This window comes from Lactuca virosa, chromosome 4 (genome assembly GCF_052849685.1).
Source record: "Lactuca virosa cultivar CGN04683 chromosome 4, Lactuca_virosa_CGN04683_v6, whole genome shotgun sequence".
Taxonomy (NCBI): Eukaryota; Viridiplantae; Streptophyta; class Magnoliopsida; order Asterales; family Asteraceae; genus Lactuca; species Lactuca virosa.
Window position 1 is genome coordinate 479,142,506 of NC_136429.1, and position 13,917 is coordinate 479,156,422.

Here is a 13,917-nt window from a genome sequence, read left to right on the forward strand (position 1 = left end):
TAATAACCCCTAAATTAATACAACTTAGTGAGTTAGTGGTTACACTACTCACACTATGTGTTAGGTAAATCGTCTTTCCCGTCGCGACTAAGATAAATAGATCGGATCACAAAATCTCGATTAAGAGTGTTTAGCCCTAAACTTTCATGAGTCTTTTCTTGTGTAATTCTCGTTCCGAACTTCTTACAAATCCTTTCAAAGCCGGAGAGTGAACTTCTCCAATACAAAAATAACTTAGTTGGAACGACACCCGATTTATAGCTTTCCGATACACTTACTTCTACCCTGTTACCAGGACTGCATCATAGGGATGTAGGTCGACCCTTAGAGAACCATAACTCAAAGCGCGGTAAAAATTTATGCCTATTATAGTAAAGAAAGATATGTCTAGGGGTAACCATCGTTTCTCATCAACTTGTGTTCCTCATCGTGTAGGAAAAACCATGCCTCCGAAGAAACGTAACCAACCCGCTAGCAAGACACCGACTCTTCAGATCGATGAAGCTATGTTCCAAGCTGCAGTTTCAGCAGCCGTAGCAGCTGTCATGGCTCACCTGAATGCTAACAACGCCAATGTTAGCAGGAGCACTATTGGGAATCCCGATCATAGCAATGGACAACAGCAACCAGCAACGGTGTGTAAAGCCACCCAAGAACTCCAATCTAATCCCCTGAAAAGAAAGTTTGAGAACGAGAAAGGGAGTACCTCGGCTCAAGGTCCTTCCGAAGGGAAGCAAGATGAGGTAGACAATACCCCTGTCAACCCACCTGTCTCGACACCAAGAAGGCCATACCTAGGAAACTTCCCCCACTGCAGCAAGTGTAACTACCATCATTATGGAGACTGTCGAGAACCCTTTTGTGTTAGGTGCAACATGAAGGGGCATACCGCTCGCAACTGCAGAACCCCGGTTGAGTTCATTACATCAACCACCAATGTTGGGACCAGTCTAATATGCCACCTATGTGGTGAAATTGGGCACCTCAAGAGGGACTTCCCAACTGAAAGAAATGACAACGACGCACGAAGAGTTTAACCCTAATACCTAGGGGAACATCAAGGAACCCGGTAGAATTTTGGTACGCCTCTCAACCTTAAGTAGCTAACCAAAAACTTTAAATAATCAATTCTAATTGAAATTACTCCCTCATTAAGGCAAAAGTTGCAGCACTGTTGTAAAACTTAAAACCTATCAGGTAAAGCTATGATGGCTTAGTACATACGTTAAGGCCATTTATAATTAGGATTGATAGACCTCGAGTGAGTGATGCGGCCTTATCTCCTGTTCCTTGTTTGGTTTTGGATTTAGGGCGGAGTCGCTCAGTCAACAATCATTTTAATCTTAATTATACATGACTAGTGTATACTAGGCGATTATAGAGAGGCCTCGTGAGAAATCTATTCATGAAAAGTACATCTTTCTAAAGTATCAGGACCCCTAGCGTTCAGAGTCAGTCATGTCGGTCCAAGTATTCGCGGTAGTAATACCATGGACGAACCCGAAACGCTAAGAACTTGTGTGCTCTGTTCAGCACATGGTCCTATCAATCTCCATTCCATATCGTGTCGATGTTCGTTAATTCCGACACTACCGTCAGCCATGGTTCGACTTGGTTCGACCATGCGAGAATTCCTAGTGCTGTGTAAAAAGAACTTTCACCTTATCCTAAGCGTCAAATAAAATTCATTTCGAACCTAATAGAAAACCTAATGCGAACCATCAGTCGTCTCTCTCATTCAACCTTCAGAAGTACCCATGAAAGGGGTACTACGCGCTGTTAACCAACCCTATTAGACATTAAAACCAGAAGCGAAGGGCACTGCGGATATTCCGGAAGATAATAACCGCCCGAGGCCTACTCAGTAGATCTTCCAGAAAGACCACTTGCACCGCACGATCTAGTTCGTGAATCAAGAAATAAAGAACTCATGGGAGTAACTTACTACTACTAATTATATGCATTAGAGTGGTATATAAATTAGGTCAATAAGATTTAAGATGTGTGCTTCCGCCCTACTCCCTGTTCCTTGTTTGGTTGTGAGTTTGGGGTGGGGCCACACATCTGAACATCCTGTCAGTCTCAATTTTATACGACTCATATACACTGAGTAATAGTGTTTGAGCCGAGTAGGAGGTCTACCACGAACCTTAAAATAAAACCCTTCATCATATACCCATAGAGAAGGAGCTGAAGTCAAGAAAACAATTGTGGGTTGAGCTACTAAAATGACTACAAATTCGAAATTTGTTGTCATCCCGAGTCAGGCCAACATGGTAGCTGACACCCTTAGTTAGGAGAAGTAACTCAAGTCGTAAGAGTTAAAACATTAACTACGACTATGCATTCACGCCTGATCCAACAAATTAAGCATCTCAGTATGGGGGCCAAGAAACTTGGAAAGTTGTGACTGGTTAAACTCTGAGAAGAATGGATGGGGAAATTAGAGGTTCTGAGTGACAGATTCTTATGCCCTCTAGATTTAATCTGGATAGAGAAACTCGGTAACATCGGAAGAGTAGCTGCAAGGGATGCCCGCACTACCCAAGCACTTCGTTCATCCAGATACATACGAGAAATGCCTAGGTCGGAAAGAGTTGTGATAGTGCCTCACCATGTGAGAAAGTTACCATCACCCTATAGATGATAGTCTGCATCCACCAAAGTTAATACTAGGATGCAAAGAATCGCATGATTTCCTCCGTGACCAGGAATACTGGAGTAAAGTTGGCAGCAAGTTGCGTTAAGCTTTATAACCCAGGTCATAAAGAGATTGTGGACTCGACACCAGTCTAGGAGTTAGTCGACGGGTTATACAAGATCACGCGCTCCCTACAAACTTGAGGAAGCAGACACGATGAAAAAAAAACTAACGGAGCATGTCATAGAGATTGCTAGACTACTAGGTGTTCCAAGGAATACTATCTCTAAAGAGATAGTAGAACCACCTCCTGAAATAGTCAATCACTTCAAAAAAAAATCTCTAAGGGCGAAGCTAGCCCTGATCAGAGACTGCTATCCATGGAACAGTGAACCGAGTGAGAGAATGATTCTTTCCAATTAGGGATCATACTGTGAAAGCATCTATTAGACGATGATGAAAATTGGAATTATCTAAGCATCATCTGGTAAAACCCTCTATCATACTAACGTTGAGATATTCCGTTAGAAACACCTCATGAGTCAGAAGTGCAGGTCCCATCTGCACCGGGTTGGGGTAGATGCCACACAACCAATAGATGCCAGCATATAGTCAGCACCTTCAATGATCCAAAAAACCTCCGAAAGCCAACCAGTAGGAAATACGAATCCGAAGTGATGATCTCACCATGGAAGTACATTATGTTCTAGGTACTGAAACGTTCTATTGTCCCAAGAACTTAGGATCATCAGAGAGTCTTGATAAGAATTGGTCCAGCATCCGTCAGACCTCAACTACTTTAGGGATTCCATAAATTCCATCCTAATCTATCCACGTCTCAAACTTGAGAAAGTGCTTATCCGACGAGACTCTTGTAATCCCACTCGACGAGATCGAAATCAATGAGAGCCTCAACTTCGTGGAAGAACCTGTAGAGATCATGGATCGAGAGGTCAAGCAAACAAAGCAAAGCCGTATCCCGATAGTGAAGGTTCGCTGGAACGCCAAGCGAGGACCTGAATTCACTTGGGAGCGAGAGGATCAGATGAAACTGAAATATCCTCATCTTTTTGCTTAGTTAATTGTAACTACTTATTTGCTTAAACTCTAAATTTCGGGACGAAATTCCCTCTAATGGAGGGATGATGTGACAACTCGAAATTTCTATCTGGTACAACCATTCACCTCATTAGAAGTCAGATTTGTTTTTGCTAACTTTTAAGCTGTTTGGAGTCATTTTGAGTGTTCTAAAGCCTAATACTTCAAAAGGTAATTATAGGAAGTATACTTTAGAGTTTGTTGTGCATCATTTATGTCTCAAAACTCCAAGAGTTTGGAGTTTACGGCCCCAAACATGGAGTTTATGGCCGTAAACTCTAAAGAGTATAAATATGACACTTAGTCATTTTTGGCTCATTCTTCACCTTCCAAGCTCAAGAACACCCACATTCTCTCTCAAGTATCATAAGATCTTCTTCCAAATTTTCCAAAAATGTAAGTGTTTCTTCTCTTGATTTGTTGATACAACACTTCATCTAGTAGTTATACATGATTTCATCCATGAAATCTTCTCTTTTTCATAGATCTTCAAGTGTTCTTCATTTCACCAAGATCACCAAGAACACACACGAGTGTTCTTGGACCTTAAACACTCTTACAAGCTTCCCATAAGTAAGTACACCCCTCTCTACTAGTTATGTGCTTAGATTACTTGTTAAACCGTGGAAAAACACCAAGAAGTCCCAAGAACACATGGGTTTACGGCCAAGGCAATCTCCTTGGACCGTAAACACCATTAGGTGGTGCATATGTGCCACCATTACCTTCTAGGACTTGGATATTGGACTAGAACCTTGAATGCATGAGCTAAGGACCATAAACCACGAAATGATAGGAGTTACCATGGGTTTACGATCGTAAACCCACTAGGACCGTAAACCCTAGACCGTAAACTCCATGAGAGTTGGTCCTTGGACCATGAAATCTAATAGGGGTCCATTATGAGCCCTAGTCCCTTCTAAAGCCTTGGAACCAAGTCTAAATCACTTCCTTGAGGAGTATAGGACCTTAAACAAACAAAAGAATCAAGCACACATGAGTTTACGGCCGTAAACTCATGGGGAAATGACCATGGGCCGTAAACTCTACAAGGTGGTGCAATTGTGCCACTATTACTTCCTAAGGCTTGGACTTGATCATAGGATACTTAACCTTGACTTGTAAGACCCTAAAACACAAGATGGTACTAATCACCATGAGTTTACGGCCGTAGGCTCATGGGGGAAGTGACCATTGGCCGTAAACTCATGTGGTGTTACCATATGGGCAGTAAACTCCAATGTGAGGCCATACTCTCTTTAGATTCAACCCTTTGGTCCTCCTAGCACTTGAATCAAAGTGTTATCCATGTCCTAGGGTGTCCTTACTTGATTAATTAGTTGTTAAATGACTAATTAGATACATATATGTGTCATTACATATTAAATAGGATCCATGTGTGTGTTCAAGTCTTCACTTGACACTTAGCATCCTATCCGACAATTCCATCCAAATCACTCACTGCAGGTGAGTTCATACCCCTTAATCAACCTTTGAAATGATTTTAAATGATTTTATGGGGGGGGGGGGGGAATACAAGTTGAACTATTAAGTTATTATATCAATCATATGTGATTAATAACTGTCAATCAAATAGATTTTTGCATGTTAAACTGTTTTATTTAGCTAAAGGTTTTCATATATTACTTTCAAATCTCTTTTAAAGTACTATAATCTCTTTTTAAATTACTAAACTTTTATCAAAGTCTTTTAAACCTATATTCTTGTTAGATTCATGTCTACATAGATATAGTTATATGAGCAGGGTTTGAAGGACTTAGGACTGATAGCCCGCTTTATTTCCTGTTCCTTGTTTGGTTGTGGACTTAGAGTATCCGGTTATTTGTCTGAGTGTCATTGAAGTCCTAGTTATATATTATGTATATCTGTTTAGATATTAAAACTCTTACTCCAGTTTAGCGCCTTTGGGTAGCAAAGGTACCTAGATAACCTCTCAAGTAAACTATAATAGGTATAGTTTAGAAATCAACAATAACTTTTATGAGGAGAAACCAGCTATATCAATATTCTATAACATATGCTTTTAGTAAAAAGAAATGTATATAGAAATCAAAACACGAGATACATCCTCATGACGCGGATTTCACCGTTGTCGAGTTGGTAACCAGAGTCTCCTGGAGGGAGAACGGGCATTGTGTGTATAGATCTATACGGGACAGACCATCCCACATCCTGACTGCTAGTTACAGTCCCGGCCGACCAAGCCAAGGGATGAAAAATGTCACATTTATTTCGACGCCAACAGGTCGTCGTGTTTACATCCGTCAATCAGTATGGTTACAAGTATCCTCATAATTACCTTCTAATTCATGGCCTTAAGGTAATTAGTACCACGGTAGTTTCTACATATAAAACTACGGTGCTATAATATTTTCCCTAATACATTAAACTTAGAACGTTTTTGATATAAAACGATAACGTAAAACTATATTTTGATAATGATAGTAACGTTTGGGAAAAATGCTTTTTACACAAAACAGTCGAGTCTTGGTAGAAGACTGTTTTTAATAGAGAAACTCACTCTTTTCAACAGGAAACAGTCGAGTCTTGGTAGAAGACTACTTTAATTAGAAAAGATAGGATTTTCTAGAAGGAATTCAAATATTTTATGAACTTTTATCACCATCATCTAATGAGATTATTTTGAGGAAAAACATGTATTTATATCAATGTCATTAAAATACTTATGAACTCACCAGCATTAAAATGCTGATACTCTCTTTCAAAATAACTTGTATTCTCAGGTAGTCAATTGACAGGTACACTCCGGGAGCTTTTGTGAAGTCAGCCTTGTACCGAGCTGCACCTTATGTTATTCTCTATATCTACTTTTGATGTTGTTGCTAAATGTAACCTTTGTAAAACTTATACTATTAATGCAATGGTTGTTGTACTTTGATTACTATACTACATGTGTTGTGATACTTGACATGACGTCCTCCCCCCAGAACATTTCCGCCGTTCTGGTTTTGGGGTGTGACAAATCAAAGTGATGACAACCCTCAAATTGATGTAAATCAGTATCGTCGCTTGGTTGGGATATTGCTTTATCTCCAAGCAACGAGACCTGATATTACATATTCTGTCAACATGCTCAGCTAGTTTGTGTCAAACCCAAGACAACGTTACATGGATGCAGTTGTTCGTGTATTATGTTATCTCAATACGACTCCAGGACAAGGATTTTTCATCCCTAAAGATGGAGGTCTAAACCTTGTTGCATATTGTGATTGAGATTGGCTTGGATGTAAATATACACGAAGATCTCGAACCGATTACTTCTTACTTTTAGGGGGAGCGCCTGTTTCATGGATAACTAAGAAGCAATTAGTGGTATCTCGCTCATCTGCTGAAGCTAAGTATAAGGAAAATTCGATTCCGGAGTCAAAAATTGATTGCGATTACGGAAAAGGTTTATGATTACGGAGTCAAAATTCCGAAATAATGATTTTCAAGGATTTCCGGAAGGGATTTGAAAAAGTTTCCGGAACATGATTTGGAAAGTATTCCGGAGTGAGATTTAAGAAAACTTCCGGAGTGAATTTTGAAATTCCAAAGTGCAGAATGCAATACCTTTCCGGAGTGGAATTTTGGGATGCCATTATGAAGTATATTCCGAGATGAAAATTTGAGCACTATGACTATGTGGACTTTGAACAAAAAATAATCAGGATGAACTGTACAGCTTAAAAATCAAGTGATGGTCAGAAATAAGGACAAGTAAAATGATCCTATGTATTCCGAGAGAAAGTAGTTCCGAGATGCAAAAAAAAGTTTTTAAGATCAGAACTAATTTTCTTTCGAATACTTCTATCAAAGAGAACAAATCTCTTGAAAGAATTGAGGATCTGACATCATCATACCCATCTTGTTCAGAAAACCATTGAATTTGGTTTCATCTAATGCCTTAGTAAAGACATCAGCAATCTCATCGTCAGATGGAACAAAAATGAGTTCAATGTTACCATTTAGAACATGTTCTTTTTTGAAATGGTACCTTATATCAATGTGCTTAGTCATTGAGTGCTGAATTGGATTGTGAGAAATCGCAATGGCACTTTGAGAGTTACAATATATAGGAATACGTTGAAAGCGGTAACCATAATCCAAGATTTGAGATTTCATCCACAGAACCTTAGATGTACAGCTGGCAGCAGCAATGTATTCGGCTTCGGCTATAGAGAGTGCAATGTAGTTCTATTTCTTGGATGACCAACTGATCAAACGACCACCTAAGAACTGACAGCCACCTGAAGTGCTTTTTCTATCAAGTTGAAGCCCACCATAGTTTGAATCTGAATAGGCTTGAAGTAGGAAGCTCTCGTTTGTTGGGTACCAGATTCCGAGACTCTTTGTACCTTTGAGGTATCAGAAAACTTGTTTCACTGCCAAGAGATGAGACATCTTAGGGTTGACTTGAAATCTGACACACAAACATGTGGAAAAGATGTTATCCGGACGACTTGATGTCAGATAGAGCAAAGATCCAATCATTCCTCGGTACTTCTTTTAATCAACTGAAACACCTGAAGGGTCGGCAAAGATCTTATGTCCGAAGCTCATTGGTACCTTGGCTGAGGCATATGTGTCCATTGAGTATTTCTTGAGGAGTTCCGAAATGTACTTCTATTTGTGAATGAAGATTCCTCTGTTAGTCTGTTTGACTTGGAGGCCAAGAAAGAAGCTTAACTCCCTATTAATGCTCATTTGGAATCGATTGATCATTAGTATAGCAAAGTCAGCAACCATAGATGAATCCGTAGATCCAAAAATGTTGTCATCCACATAAATTTGAACTAGCATGAGATGCTTTTTGTTTGATCTTCGGAACAGGGTAGGATCTAGGATTCCTCTTTGGAAACTGGAGCGCTTGAGAAAATCAGTGTGAGTCTCGTACCATGCCCGAGGAGCCTGCTTGAGACCGTAGACAGCCTTCCGGAGTTTGTAACAGTAGTTTGGAAAGGAGAGATTAACGAAACCGGGGGGCTGTTGAAGATATACTTTAGTGTCGAGTTCACCATTAAGAAAAGCACTCTTAACATCCATTTGGTAAACTTTGAAGCCTTTGTGAGCAGCATACGCAAGAAAGATTCTGATGGCTTCAAGACATGCAACAGGAGCGAAGGTCTCATCATAGTCGAGCCCTTGAATCTGTGTAAATCCTTTTGCCACCAATCTTGCTTTATTTTGAATAATAAATCCTGCGTCATCTAGCTTGTTGCGAAATACCCATCTCGTACCGAAAATGGGATGGTTCTGAGGAGGAGGCACGAGAGTCTATTCTTCATTTCGGTCAAATTCTGCCAATTCTTCTTGCATGGCTGTAATCTAGTCAGCATGCTCTAATGCTTCCTTGATGGATTTGGGTTCAACCATGGATATAAATGCTGAGAAATGGAATTCATTTTGGATAATTGTAGCAGAACGAGTCTGTACACCAGCATGAGGGTTTCCGATTAATGGGTTCCGAGGATGATCATTTGTCTAGACGTGTAACCTTGGGAGTTCTTGTGTAGCAGTCGATCCGATATCAACAGTAGGATTGATCTGCTCCCCCTGAATGGTTTGAATATGAGGATGATGCTCCCAATGAACTTCTGAACCAGAGATATTGACATTATCATCAGAAAGGATTTCAAAGAAATTTCATTTTCATCAGTGTTGATAGGATTGGATTCATCGAAATCAGCAGCTGCATCTTGGAAGCCATCCACATTTGATTCAAGAGAGGGATGAGCATTCTCCCCATCAACCTGAGAAGGTTGAAACGGTTCGGAAACAAATAGAGAGAGGCTTGGGAACGGACCAGAGACGTTTTGCGAGACAGGGGATTCCGAATGAGAGATAGGAGTGGAGATTGGCCTTGTTCGAGATTCCGAATCAAGGGCTGTTTTGGAAGGTCCAAAGAGAGTTTCAAAATCAACTTCAATAATTGTTTGGGGATTCGAACATCCTGGCGGTGGTGCATCGGACTCCATAATGTGAGTTGTAATGTGGGTTGGGCCAGAATTCCGAACGAAGTTGTCATCGAAAGTAACATCAAAGGTTTCTTCCAGAACACGAGTTCTCCGGTTAAGAACTCTGTAAGATTTTGATTTTGAAGAGTACCCAAGGAAGATGGCCTCATCAGCTTTAGGTTGGAACTTGGTAAGCTGATCACGGTTGTTCTTGATGAAGCATCTGCAACCGAAAACAAGAAGAAACGAGATTGTTGGCTTCCGACCATTCATTGCTTCGTACGGAGTAGTTGAGAGAAAAACTTGGGACACACTTGAACAAAAGTTAGAACAAGTATAGTTGCGGAATAGTTTATCTGAAGGATCTAAAAGCTCAATAATAATAATAATAAGTTAGAGTTAGATAATTAGAGAGTTAGGTGCGGAAATGTAAGGAAATATAAATAACAACAGGTATTATATCAAGTATACATATAAGTTGATTCTTAACAAGGAATGCATTCAGACCAAGTTAGTAAGTGAGATCAAACTTAGTGATTAAGTCAAGAATGACTTGCTCCGAAGAGAGATAATAATCAATTATCTTTCAGTGAACTTTGAGGGTAAGAAGGTGATGGGAGTAATAACACAAGATATGAGATTCAAGATGCGATTACAGAAAAGGTTTATGATTACGGAGTCAAAATTCCGAAATAATGATTTTCAAGGATTTCCGGAAGGGATTTGAAAAAGTTTCCGGAACATGATTTGGAAAGTATTCCGGAGTGAGATTTGAGAAAACGTCCGGAGTGAATTTTGAAATTCCAAAGTGCAGAATGCAATACCTTTCCGGAGTGGAATTTTGGGATGCCATTATGAAGTATATTCCGAGATGAAAATTTGAGCACTATGACTATGTGGACTTTGAACAAAAAATAATCAGGATGAACTGTACAGCTTAAAAATCAAGTGATGGTCAGAAATAAAGACAAGTAAAATGATCCTATGTATTCTGAGAGAAAGTAGTTCCGAGATGCAAAAAAAAGTTTTTAAGATCAGAACTAATTTTCTTTCGAATACTTCTATCAAAGAGAACAAATCTATTGAAAGAATTGAGGATCTGACATCATCATACCCATCTTGTTCAGAAAACCATTGAATTTGGTTTCATCTAATGCCTTAGTAAAGACATCAGCAATCTCATCGTCAGATGGAACAAAAATGAGTTCAATGTTACCATTTAGAACATGTTCTTTTATGAAATGGTACCTTATATCAATGTGCTTAGTCATTGAGTGCTGAATTGGATTGTGAGAAATCGCAATGGCACTTTGAGAATCACAATATATAGGAATACGTTGAAAGCGGTAACCATAATCCAAGATTTGAGATTTCATCCACAGAACCTTAGATGTACAGCTGGCAGCAGCAATGTATTCGGCTTCGGCTGTAGAGAGTGCAATGCAGTTCTATTTCTTGGATGACCAACTGATCAAACGACCACCTAAGAACTGACAGCCACCTGAAGTGCTTTTTCTATCAAGTTGAAGCCCACCATAGTTTGAATCTGAATAGGCTTGAAGTAGGAAGCTCTCGTTTGCTGGGTACCAGATTCCGAGACTCTTTGTACCTTTGAGGTATCAGAAAATTTGTTTCACTGCCAAGAGATGAGACATCTTAGGGTTGACTTGAAATCTGACACACAAACATGTGGAAAAGATGTTATCCGGACGACTTGATGTCAGATAGAGCAAAGATCCAATCATTCCTCGGTACTTCTTTTAATCAACTGAAACACCTGAAGGGTCGGCAAAGATCTTGTGTCTGAAGCTCATTGGTACCTTGGCTGAGGCATAGGTGTCCATTGAGTATTTCTTGAGGAGTTCTGAAATGTACTTCTATTATTGGTGAATGAAGATTCCTCTGTTAGTCTGTTTGACTTGGAGGCCAAGAAAGAAGCTTAACTCCCTATTAATGCTCATTTGGAATCGATTGATCATTAGTTTAGCAAAGTCAGCAACCATAGATGAATCAGTAGATCCAAAAATGATGTCATCCACATAAATTTGAACTAGCATGAGATGCTTTTCGTTTGATCTTCGGAACAGGGTAGGATCTAGAATTCCTCTTTGGAAACCGGAGCGCTTGAGAAAATCAGTGAGAGTCTCGTACCATGCCCGAGGAGCCTGCTTGAGACCGTAGACAGCCTTCCGGAGTTTGTAACAGTAGTTTGGAAAAGAGAGATTAACGAAACCGGGAGGTTGTTGAAGATATACTTTAGTGTCGATTTCACCATTAAGAAAAGCACTCTTAACATCCATTTGGTAAACTTTTAAGCCTTTGTGAGCAGCATACGCAAGAAAGATTCTGATGGCTTCAAGACATGCAACAGGAGCGAAGGTCTCATCATAGTCGAGCCCTTGAATCTGTGTAAATCCTTTTGCCACCAATCTTGCTTTATTTTGAATAATAAATCCTGCGTCATCTAGCTTGTTGCGAAATACCCATCTCGTACCGAAAATGGGATGGTTCTGAGGAGGAGGCACGAGAGTCCATTCTTCATTTCGGTCAAATTCTGCCAATTCTTCTTGCATGGCTGTAATCTAGTCAGCATGCTCTAATGCTTCCTTGATGGATTTGGGTTCAACCATGGATATAAATGCTGAGAAATGGAATTCATTTTGGATAATTGTAGCAGAACGAGTCTGTACACCAGCATGAGGGTTTCCGAGTAATGGGTTCCGAGGATGATCATTTGTCTAGACGTGTAACCTTGGGAGTTCTTGTGTAGCAGTCGATCCGATATCAACAGTAGGATTGATCTGCTCCCCCTGAATGGTTTGAATATGAGGATGATGCTCCCAATGAACTTCTGAACCAGAGATATTGACATTATCATCAGAAAGGATTTCAAAGAAATTTCATTTTCATCAGTGTTGATAGGATTGGATTCATCGAAATCAGCAGCTGCATCTTGGAAGCCATCCACATTTGATTCAAGAGAGGGATGAGCATTCTCCCCCTCAACCTGAGAAGGTTGAAACGGTTCGGAAACAAATAGAGAGAGGCTTGGGAACAGACCAGAGACGTTTTGCGAGACAGGGGATTCCGAATGAGAGATAGGAGTGGAGATTGGCCTTGTTCGAGATTCCGAATCAAGGGCTGTTTTGGAAGGTCCAAAGAGAGTTTCAAAATCAACTTCAATAATTGTTTGGGGATTCGAACATCCTGGCGGTGGTGCATCGGACTCCATAATGTGAGTTGTAATGTGGGTTGGGCCAGAATTCCGAACGAAGTTGTCATCGAAAGTAACATCAAAGGTTTCTTCCAGAACACGAGTTCTCCGGTTAAGAACTCTGTAAGATTTTGATTTTGAAGAGTACCCAAGGAAGATGGCTTCATCAGCTTTAGGTTGGAACTTGGTAAGCTGATCACGGTTGTTCTTGATGAAGCATCTGCAACCGAAAACAAGAAGAAACGAGATTGTTGGCTTCCGACCATTCATTGCTTCGTACGGAGTAGTTGAGAGAAAAACTTGGGACACACTTGAACAAAAGTTAGAACAAGTATAGTTGCGGAATAGTTTATCTGAAGGATCTAAAAGCTCAATAATAATAATAATAAGTTAGAGTTAGATAATTAGAGAGTTAGGTGCGGAAATGTAAGGAAATATAAATAACAACAGGTATTATATCAAGTATACATATAAGTTGATTATTAACAAGGAATGCATTCAGACCAAGTTAGTAAGTGAGATCAAACTTAGTGATTAAGTCAAGAATGACTTGCTCCGAAGAGATTTAATAATCAATTATCTTTCAGTGAACTTTGAGGGTAAGAAGGTGATGGGAGTAATAACACAAGATATGAGATTCAAGATGCGATTACAGAAAAGGTTTATGATTACGGAGTCAAAATTCCGAAATAATGATTTTCAAGGATTTCCGGAAGGGATTTGAAAAAGTTTCCGGAACATGATTTGGAAAGTATTCCGGAGTGAGATTTGAGAAAACTTCCGGAGTGAATTTTGAAATTCCAAAGTGCAGAATGCAATACCTTTCCGGAGTGGAATTTTGGGATGCCATTATGAAGTATATTCCGAGATGAAAATTTGAGCACTATGACTATGTGGACTTTGAACAAAAAATAATCAGGATGAACTGTACAGCTTAAAAATCAAGTGATGGTCAGAAATAAAGACAAGTAAAATGATCCTATGTA